The sequence below is a fragment of the Glycine max genome, chromosome 15 (assembly GCF_000004515.6).
Source record: "Glycine max cultivar Williams 82 chromosome 15, Glycine_max_v4.0, whole genome shotgun sequence".
NCBI classification, from domain to species: Eukaryota; Viridiplantae; Streptophyta; class Magnoliopsida; order Fabales; family Fabaceae; genus Glycine; species Glycine max.
Window position 1 is genome coordinate 34171428 of NC_038251.2, and position 12066 is coordinate 34183493.

Genomic DNA, 12066 nt, shown 5'->3' on the forward strand with positions numbered 1-12066 from the left:
CCTTGAGAGGACTACGCGTCCTCACCATCAGAGGGCTGCACGCCCTCACCATCAGAGGACTACACGTCCTCGCCTTGAGAGGGCTACACACCCTCACCTTGGGTACTAGTTACCCTCACCGTTGAGAGGACTACACGTCCTCGCCTTGAGAGGACTACGCGTCCTCACCATCAGAGGGCTGCACGCCCTCACCATCAGAGGACTACACGTCCTCGCCTTGAGAGGGCTACACGCCCTCATCTTGGGTACTAGTTACCCTTACCGTTGAGAGGACTACACGTCCTCGCCTTGAGAGGACTACACGTCCTCACCATCAGAGGGCTGCACGCCCTCACCTCTAGAGGACTACACGTCCTCGCCTTGAGAGGGCTACATGCCCTCATCTTGGGTACTAGTTACCCTCACCGTTGAGAGGACTACACGTCCTCGCCTTGAGAGGACTACACGTCCTCACCATCAGAGGGTTGCACGCCCTCACCTCCAGAGGACTACATGTCCTCGCCTTGAGAGGACTGCACGCCCTCACCTTTAGAGGGCTACGTGTCCTCATTTTCAGTGTGCTCGACATCCACACCTTAAAACAATTTAAGGTCCTCTGCCCTTAAATGCTTAACCGAGACTTGCACTTCCGGTTAAGGGGCCAGTAGTTTCCTTTTAACGGTTCCTGGGCCACCCCCTGATATTGGAGGAGGACCAACTGTGCAAGCACAACCAGAGAGGGAGGCTATCACACAGCTACTATGCATACCGGGGCAAGATTTCACCCGTACCACTGCAAAGAGACAAGTGCGGACCATGCGCACCAACATGACCACTCTTACACAGATATAGATGACATTGCTACTTAGCAACATTCTGCCCAGCGACCGCAATGCCAATCTCCCCCTGCAAAAGTATCAGTTGGTCTGTGTCGTCCCGACATGGGTAAGTATGCATATAGTTCAACTGATTTCTGATACCATCTATTGTTTGCAGGGATCGCACCCAAGAGACACCCAGTGGACCCGGAAAAGTCCAACAGGGCCCTGGGGTTTCCAGCTCTGGTTACGGGCCTCTATCAGTCCTACAGGGTGCTCGTACCCCCCCCGACAAGGTCACATCATCATAGGTAAGTATGCACATCGCTCAACTGATTTCTGATTTCATCTATTGTTTGCAGGGATCGCGCCTGCAAGACACCTAGTGGACCCGAAGAAGTCCAACAGGGTCTTGGAGTTGTCAAGCTCTAATTACGGGTCTCTGTCAGTTCTACGGAGTACCTGTCACCTCCAGCAAGGGCATCAGGCCCCCTACTAATCGAGCTTTCATCAAGAAGTACTGTGTCTCTAGGCAGGCGCAGGACGAAACACCACAGCAGCCTGGGGATGGTCGGTAGCGGGCAATAGACGCACCGCCACCACCTTTAGAGTTCACCTCTGCTCATCCACAAAAAGGTTTGAGTATTGCCTACGACACATGGCCGACCAATAGGCAACCAAGTCCAAAGCCAAAGGTAAGCAAAGTACTAGGTCAGTGACCGACAAGTCATAAGGCGTCCAGCTAAAGACGTTAAAGAAGCGCTACTAGGAGGCAACCTAGTACCTTTTGAATCTATGCTTGTTATTTGATCACTTTTTATAGTAGGACGCACCTAGTTGCTCATGATCCTGGGGATTTAAATAAAACAAGCGCAAGCTCGGAAGGTAGTCATACCTCACAAAATATATATATGTATGTTTAGGTAGTGAAAATACCTTAGATATGCATGTATGTAAACAAAAAAACACTTCACAAAATATATATATGTATGTTTAGGTAGAAAGATACCTTAGATGTGCGTGTATGTAAACAAAAAAAATACTTCACAAAATATATATTTGTATGCTTAGGTAGAGAGATACCTTAGATGTGCGTGTATGTAAACAAAAAAATACCTCACAAAACATATATATGTATGTTTAGGTGGCAAGATACCTTGGATATGCATGTATATAGCAAAAATACCTCACAAAAATATGCACATGTTTAGGTAGCAAAATACCTCATGAAAAAAAAAAGAGAAAAAAAAAACAAACAAGGAAAAGAAATAAACAAATGATAATGATAAAAAAAAAAAAAAAGAAGGAGAAAAAAGAAAAATAAGTTGTCTAGCTAAAAACCGACATGCTTTTGAAAAGAGATGATTTCCAACTTTTCTTTGAAAAAAAAAAAAATTCACTGATCATAACTAGTTTTTGAAAAAATGGGTATACACCTGAAGGGTGAATGCTGTGAAGTTTTCCCCGGACGCCCGAAATGGACTCGGATGAATGCACAAATTGATAAAAGAACATATTTTGGAAACATTGGGTTGATTTAAAATAGAGGAAATGAATCCTGAGCCCTAGCATCACATGACCATAAAAATTTGACACTTGAGTGTCCACATAGGTGCATGCATGACCAGTTTTGCATAAAATTTCCAAATCATCATTTTTGCATTTTGTGTCATGGAAATAATGTGGGGCACCCCTTTTATCCTTGAGCCAAACCAAACCCCGACATGTATCATGTCTAGCCATTCTACAAACCTTGAGCCAAAATCCTGACTCACCATAAACCTTGACCTAGGGTGAGAATGTCAATCCTTACCCTCGGAAGCAAAAAAGAAAAGAAGGAAAATTTCCAATCAAAGAGAAAGCAAAAAAGAAAAGAAAGGAAATTCCCAATCAAAGAGGGGGAGAAAGCAAAAAGAAAAGAAAGAAAATTCCCAATCAAAGAATGGGAGAAAGTAAAAAAAAAAAAAAAAAAAAAAAAAAAAAAAAAAAAAAAGAAGAAGAAGGAGGAAAGAAAGCCCCTGATCGGGGATCTAAGGAAAAACAGAAGGAATATGCAGAGAGGTCTTTGGACCGGACAATATCTGAACAATACAGAATTGTCACCAAATGAACGAAAAAAAGAAGGAAAGGGAACCACGACCTAAAATAGTCTTCTCCCTTTGATTACCAACCAAAATCCCGTGCGCTAGCGACTTTTTTTTTTCTCGCCCCGCACTAAACAAGAACAGAAAAAGAAAAAAGCCAGAAAAATCAAAAGCCAAAAACACACAAAAGCCGAAAGAAGAAACCACCAAAAGAACCCATTCCCAAGGGAAGCCCTATTGATCCATGATCACGCGTGTAATTTTTGATTTGATAGGAAATAATTTGCAAAGTCAAGTCATGACATATCTATGGTTCGGAATTAGGATGAAACACTTACCTGTGCGAGATTGATACACTTTGAGTGGATTTCTTCTATTTTTGTCGAACCCAGTGTTTCCTCTAAATGATCATTTAGAAACAAAATGCTAACATCCAAAATCTCATTTATGGTTATGGGAGATTTCATCAGCAGACTCTCCTTCCCCGGTAGACGCATTGTTTTTCACTCAAAAAAGCATATGCTGCTCTAAATCAGTTGGAATATTTGTCTCCTTGCTAAAGCATGTTTGCATTTTAGTGGAGAAAACACCGAGACTTTTTCAAATCTCACAAGTTATCCAGAACTACGTAGGTCTGAGTTCCTCATTGGAGGATACGTAGGAGCAAGAGCCTCGCTTTTGTCGACCACACCGCCTTTTGTTGCCATGACTCAAGAGCTGGTAGCCCGCGAAGACACCTTACGGTTATCCGCACCTCGTCATTCAGTGACCCCAAGTGTGATTCACGAGCAGAGACCAATATGGTCATCTGCGCCCTTTCCGGAGATGTCAGCATTTTCCGATGGAGACTTTTCAAGTCTCACAAGTTATCAAGAACTACGTAGGTCTGAATTCCTCATTGGAGGATACGTAGGAGCAAGAGCCTTGCTTTTGTCGGCCGCCCCATAATCTTTGTCATACTGACCCTGAGGTCATGTGACATGCACCCTTGTATCATCCAGAGGCGGCGGGCCCGATGATACGCGGAGATACCTTACGGTTATCCGCACCCCTTTTGTCATCCCGAGGCGGCGGGCCCGATGACAAGCAGAGACCAAGTTTGGTCATTCTGCACCCTTGTATCATCCAGAGGCGGCGGGCCCGATGATACGCGGAGATACCTTACGGTTATCCGCACCCTTTTGTCATCCAGAGGCGGCGGGCCCGATGACAAGCAGAGACCAAGTTTGGTCATTCTGCACCCTTGTATCATCCAGAGGCGGCGGGCCCGATGATACGCGGAGATACCTTACGGTTATCCGCACCCTTTTTGTCATCCAGAGGCGGCGGGCCCGATGACAAGCAGAGACCAAGTTTGGTCATTCTGCACCCTTGTATCATCCAGAGGCGGCGGGCCCGATGATACGCGGAGATACCTTACGGTTATCCGCACCCTTTTGTCATCCAGAGGCGGCGGGCCCGATGACAAGCAGAGACCAAGTTTGGTCATTCTGCACCCTTGTATCATCCAGAGGCGGCGGGCCCGATGATACGCGGAGATACCTTACGGTTATCCGCACCCTTTTGTCATCCAGAGGCGGCGGGCCCGATGACAAGCAGAGACCAAGTTTGGTCATTCTGCACCCTTGTATCATCCAGAGGCGGCGGGCCCGATGATACGCGGAGATACCTTACGGTTATCCGCACCCTTTTGTCATCCAGAGGCGGCGGGCCCGATGATACGCGGAGATACCTTACGGTTATCCGCACCCTTTTGTCATCCAGAGGCGGCGGGCCCGATGACAAGCAGAGACCAAGTTTGGTCATTCTGCACCCTTGTATCATCCAGAGGCGGCGGGTCCGATGATACGCGGAGATACCTTACGGTTATCCGCACCCTTTTGTCATCCAGAGGCGGCGGGCCCGATGACAAGCAGAGACCAAGTTTGGTCATTCTGCACCCTTGTATCATCCAGAGGCGGCGGGCCCGATGATACGCGGAAATACCCGAGTGGTTATCCGTATAAACATTCTTTTGCTATCTGTAAGACAGAACGCTTGATAGCATGCAGAGGCTGACATAGTCTTCTGCACCTTTTGTTCCTCCGGGAACAACAAGTCATTTACATGCGGAAATTTCATGGTCACCCGCGACTCTCGTCAACCGAGAGGAGCGAAATTAGTGTCATACACTGATTTTCGTCCGGGGACCTTTGCTTGATGACATGCGACCATTCTTTGGTCCTTGTGAGGTGCTTGGCATCCATCATTAGGCAATTTGTGAAATTCTAGGAACGACAAGTCATGGTCACCCGCGACTCTCGTCAACCGAGAGGAGCGAAATTAGTGTCATACACTGATTTTCGTCCGGGGACCTTTGCTTGATGACATGCGACCATTCTTTGGTCCTTGTGAGGTGCTTGACACCCATCATTAGGCAATTTGAGAAATTCCGGGAACAACAAGTCATTTGCATGTGGAGATTTTATGGTCACCAGCGACTCTCGTCAAATCGAGAGGAACGAAATTAGTGTCTTATCTTTACTTTCCTTTTATCTCCAATAAAAGACAAGTAAAGAGGGGCAACTGTCATACCCTAATTTCGTCCGGGGACCTTTGCTTGATGACATGCGACCTTTCTTTGGTCCTTGTGAGGTGCTTGGCATCCATCATTAGGCAATTTGTGAAATTCCAGGACATGCCGAAAAACCAAAAAAAATATTGATGCACAATCCGTAAGTTTCCGTGACACACCGGAAATCAAATGGAAGCATCGTTGCATAATTAAGTGAGGTTCCGTAACATTCCGTAAGTCAAAAAGGGGATGATTATGTAATCCGCAAGGTTCCGTAACATTACGGAAAGAAAACAAGTATCGTTACGAAATTCGAAGTTTCCGTAACTTTACGAAAAAAGAATCACCAAAAAAAGCCAAAGGGGGGTGTATTTAGTAAAATGGGGGGTGCAAACAGTAATTTTCGAATCTGGGCCCTTCTAGAGGTTTCTGGGCAATTTCTTGCTTAAGGTTGAAGTAACCTAGCTCGCCTGGGCGAGCTAGATGGCCACCACACCCCCCGTTTTGTTGAAAAATGGGATTCCGGGGCTTCCGGGACACCCGTAATGCTTCCGTAAAATTCCCATAACTCTAAATAAGCATAATTAACTTAATACGGGTGAGACGGAAGAGAAAAAAAGAAGAAAATCAAGTCCTATATGCTTCCGTAAGGCTTCCGTAACTTTTCCGTTAATTACGCAAGAGGGGGGTGAACTTATCAAAATTGGGGGGGTGCAAATAGCAATTTCGAAATTTTGAATTGAGCCTTCCAGAACGTTTTTTGAAGCTGGGTTGCTTCTGGAGGAAGCAACTCAGCTCGCCTGGGCGAGCTGGGCGGCAACCTCCTCCCCCTTTTTCCTATAAAAAGGCTGAAGGGGGCTGTTCTAAGGATCCCTGAGCCCCCTGGCTATGTATTTCAGCTGTTTTGGGTGAAAAAAATTGTTTCCGTGAAGAAAATCCAAGCCGAGGTGCTTCCGTAACGCTTCCGAGATGTTTCCGTAAGCAAATCCGTGAAGGTTTTCGTCTGTTCTTCATCGTTCTTCATCCGTTCTTCGTTCTTCAACGGGTAAGTTTTCGAATCCGAGACTTTTAATTCATTTCTTGTTTTTTTAAGCTTTTCTCTTTATTTCGTTTATTTTCGATTTCTTTTCTTCCGTCTTTAACGCGCTTTTGCCGTTTATTTAAGTCGTTTTCTCACCTAATAAATGATAAAATGAATTTCAACCGATCATTTGTGTTGTAATCTCATTTAATCACTTTTAAAATGAAATCTAACCGATCGTTCACGCTATAACCTCGGTTAAACCAAAAAAAGTAAAATAATAATAAAATAATCAAAATATCTTGAAAAATAATAATAAAATAAACAAAATATCTTTGAATAAAATAAAACAAAAAAAATCAATCGGACGTTTTTCTTTGGAAGTTTCCTTGAATGAATTGATTAATAACCAAAGTGAAACTAAGACTAAAATAGACTCACAAATCAAGTTTTGTCCGAAAATCACTAAAAACCGTTTTAAGGTCCAACGCCTTAAACGGTCCTCTTTGCTTTTATCGGTTAACATGGACCGTTCAAAAGCATAAAATCAACATGTAACTTTACCGCTTTTGCAAAAACTACGTAGGTCTGATTTCCTCATCGCAATTGAGGATACGTAGGAGCAAAAGCCCCGCTTTTGTCGACCACCCCAAGAGATCGTTAATGGTCCAAATGCCTTAACGTTTCTCTCCTTTCAAAAACAAGAGATCGTTAATGGTCCAACGCCTTAACGTTTCTCCCCTTTCAAAATCAAAAGACCGTTTAATGGTTCAACACCTTAAATGACCTTTTGTTCAATAAAAACATATTTTGCAAAAAAGACAAAAACAACTTAACCAAACACTTTGTTCCGAAAGAACTACGTAGGTCTGATTTCCTCATCGCAATTGAGGAATACGTAGGAGCAAAGGGAAACACCCTTGTCGACCACAAAAAGGAAAAAATATAAAAAGGGTATAAAGGATATAAGAACATAAAAAGGGAACATAAAAAATCAAAGTCATGTTTGCACATTCGATTAAAGGCTGCCGTCCCTTGGGACGGACGTGTGGGGTGCTAATACCTTCCCCGTGCGTAAATACAACTCCCGAACCTTTCAACTTAAAAGTTCGTAGATCGCGTCTTTTCCGGTTTTTCCGACGTTTTCCTCGAATAAACGTTGGTGGCGACTCCGCGCGTATTCCTTTCGTGGAACACGCATCCCGCGAGTCTCGCCTCGCCCTCCCGCCGAAGGGTAGGTTGCGACACAACCAATGAAAAGCATGGATGTATGCGAATGATGCATAGTTGAAGTATTGTGAATTTTTATGCAGGATATGGGGTTGAATCAATTTAGATTTTCAACATGGTCCATGACATCTTTGTCAAGGTGAAACTGGAAGTAACAAGGACATCAACAATCCTAAATGTGTTTGGCAGTAGATGAAGCAGCGATGTAACTCGATCCATCTTTTGCCCCAATTTTTGCAAGATGGTTACTTCCATACTTCAACTTGACTTAATGAACCTTTTTCGTAAAAGCATGAGCTTGGTTCAACCCCATAACCCAAGGAATGGAAATTTTGATCACCAATACTCAACAACATTTCATAGAGATGAAAGACTCGGGAATACGTATGCTATGCATGGCAAATGTAATTATGAAATTGAGATGCCCGAATAAACATCTTTTCTTAGTTAACCATGCATTAGGTACCTTGTTCAATCATTTTGTTCTTAAGTGAAACGGGTTTATGATCCCAATATGGTTGGCTCATGGTACCGAACATATGCAACTAAGAATGCAGCGTGAATTTTCATGCCTCTTTTTTTGTTTTTGTTTTACAGAGAAAAATGCAAGGATCATGCATGAGTAAACATGAAAACAAAAGGTATGCAGTTTTTAGAACAAAACGTATGTTGAACGCATATGCATGATGATGCCATGACTCATGCAAAATGTGATGCGGGAATATGATAATGGACAAATGCAGGAATGATATGTTCATTATGATGCCATGAAGAGATGCTTATGCGATGCATGATATGAATGCATTTACGGACATGAGAGACCGAAAAATTGTATATTCTTACTTGCGCATTTGGGGGCGCAGTGCCCCATGTGTACAGTTAAGAAGGTGATATGGACCTTCCAGCTTCCCGTGACAAAAGATGAGACCAACATACAACGCATGTGTGACGACATGATGCAGATGCGCAAAAGCGCAACAGGGGTGTCATACCCTAATTTCGTCCGGGGATTATTATTTGATGATATACAACCTTTGATTGGCCGCTTCGAGATACTTGGCACCCTTTGTTGCATAATATGTGAAGTCCCGGGACGTGCCGAAAATCAAAAGGAAGCAGGCTTACGCGATCCGTGAAAATTCCGCAATGTGACGGAAATCGAAAGGAGGTGTTTTTTCGCAATCCGTAAGTTTTCGTAACTTCTTCGAAAGCTAAAAAAGAGTAAATACATAATCCTTAAGGATTCGTAACCTTGCGGAAGGAAAATAAGTATCGTTACGAAATTCGTAAAGTTTCGTAACGTTACGGAAAAAGAATCACCAAAAAAAGATAAAGGGGGGTGAACTTATCAAGATAGGGGTGTAAATAGAAATTCAAACCTAGACCCTTCCGGAACATTTTGGAAGTTGGGTTGCTTAAGGAGGAAGCAACTGGGCGGCAAGCTCCTCAACGTTTTTGAAAAATGGTTTCCGGGGCTTCCGCGGCTTCCGTAATACTTCCGTAAAATTTCCGAAAACCTTGGGTAAGCATATTCCACTTAACATTGGTGAAAGGGAAGAGAAAAAAGATGAAAATCAAATTCGAAAACACTTCCGTAAGGCTTCCGTAACTTTTCCGTAAAATACGAAAAGGGGGGTGAACTTAGTAATTCGGGTGCGCTTAGAAATCTTCTTCATTAAGTCTCTGGGCGGCAAGCACCTCCTTTTTTTCTATAAATAGGGGAGGGGGGAGCTGTTTCAAAATTTTGAAGACCCCTTTGGCTATGCATTTCGGCTATTTTGGGCAAAAAACACGTTTTCGTGAAGAAAAATCGAGTCGAAGTGCTTCCGTAATGCTTCCGTAAGCGATTCTGTGGAAATTCTTCATCGCTCTTCGTCGTTCTTCACCGTTCTTCATCCGTTCTTCGTTCTTCAACGGGTAAGTTTTCGAATCCGAGACTTTCAATTCATTTCTTGTTTTGTGTACTTTCACTTTAATTTCGTTTACTTTCAGTTTTCTTTTCTTCTGTTTTTAACGTGCTTTAACCGTTTATTTAAGCCATTTTCTCGCCTTAAAATGATCACCTTTCAAGTAAAAAGAATCACTTGATTCACGCATAAAAAGAACTACATAGGTCTGATTTCCTCTTTGATGGAGGGTACGTAGGAGCAAGAGCCCCGCTTTTGTCGACCTCAAAAAATAAAAAAAAATAAAAGTTAAGGTAACACAATTTCCACAATTCTAAAAAATAGGCTGTTGTCCTTTGGGACAAACGTGAGAGGTGCTAATACCTTCCTCAAACGTAAATACAACTCCCGAACTTAGAATTTTCATTTTGACCGGTTTCCTTCGGTTTTTCTGACGTTTTCCACAAATAAACGTTGGTGGCGAGTCCGCGCATCTTTCCTCCTTTGGAAAGCGCACCCGTGAGCCTCGCCTTCGCTCGCCCGCAAAAGGGCACGTTGCGACAAGGGGGATGTACACAACATGGCAATATCCTCAAATAATCATATAGCAAAGGCGTACATGACATTTAGGTTATATTCTAAGGAATTGTGAAATTGTGAAACCTTGTGTGTGCATTTATTAAATTGTGTAAAATGTAATAACTGTTGTCTTTTCCACATTTTTACACTAAGCACCCACAGGTTTGAGTAAAAAGGGGCCCTACACCCGGGTTCATGGGAATTTAAGGAGTGGAGGTGAATCTATCATCATGCTAGGTCTCCGACTTGCTTGATAATAGTGAAACCTCGTCTAGAGCTTTCTCTCTTTATAATATGTTGTCGCTGGTATTCCATACCGCCACAATATTATTATCTTGAGTGATGATACCTCTAGAAAACAGCCATGTAAGTTATGAATCGTTGGGAGTAGTTATTAGAGACCCCTAGATATTATCCCATAGGTCCCTAAAATTGGGGCACGAAGCGAACACGCTGCGTGCCTTTTAAACACTGTCATGCATATAATCTAAAATGTCATGTACGCCTTTGTTGTTTGTAATTATTTGTGGATATTGTCGTACTCTATGCATCCCTGTGTTATGCTTTTGCGCGTCTACATCATGTCGTCACGCACGCATTTTATGTTGGTCTCGTCTTTTGTCATGGGAAGCCGGAAGATCCATATCACCTTCTTAACTACACACATGGGGCACTGCACCCCCAAGTGTGCAAGTAAGAAGAGATAATTTTTCGGGGCTCTCGTGTTCATAAATGCATTCATATCATGCATCGCATAAACATCTCTTCAGCATCATAATGAACATATTGTTCCTGCATTTGTCCGTTATCACATTCCAACCTCACATTTTGCATGGGTCATTACATCATTATGCATATGCATTCAACAAACTTTTTGATCTACAAATTGCATACCAATTGTTTTCATGTTTGCTCATGTGTGACCCTTGCGTTTTCCTCTGCAAGACAAAAACAAAAAAGAAAGCGCGAAAATTCACGCTGCATTCTTAGTTGCATATATTAGGTACCATGAGCCGACCATGTTGGGATCATAAACCCATTTCTAAAATAAATAAAAAAACACAAACAACAAAACAAAATGATTGAACAGGGTACCTAATGCATGGTTAACTAAGAAAGGATGTTCCTTTGGACATCTCAATCTCATAATTACATTTCCCATGCATAGCATGCGTATTCCTGAATCTTTCATCCCTATGAAATGTTGTTGAAGTATTGGTGATCAAAATTGCCATTCCCTGGGTTATGGGGTTGAACCAAGCTCGTGCTTTTACGAAAAAGTTCATCAAGTCAAGTTGAAGCATGAAAGTAACCATCTTGCAAAAATTGGGGCAAAAGATGGATCGGGTTACATCGCTGCTTCGTCTACTGCCAAACACATTTAGGACTGTTAATGTCCTTGTTACTTCCAGTTTCACCTTGACGAAGATGTCATTAGACCATGTTGAAAATATAAATTGATTCAACCCCATATCTTGCGTAAAGATTCGCAATACTTCAACTGTGCGTCATTCGCATACATCCATGTTGTTTATTGCATTCTTTCCTTGAAAAATAAAATAAAAAAAAAAGAACTTAATCATTGTTATAAAAAAAACATGCTTTACGGTGCCTTTACCGAACCCGTGCTAGAGCTAGAGTAATGGGTAAAGCGAAGGAGGTACAAGAGTGGATGGAGGCTGACATGGAGGCCATGAAAGAGCAAATGGCCGCAATGATGGAGGCCATGATGAGCGTGAAGAAGATAATGGAAGCCAATGCGGTTGCAATTGCCGCTACCAGCGTTGTTGCTAAGGTGAACCTGATGTCCCTATCCGGCATCAACCAAATGAATCATCCAACCTCAGATATGGTAGGCAAAGATTTGGGAAGTACGGGCGGCCCCCATGATGTGCAAATTCAAAACGAGCACGCC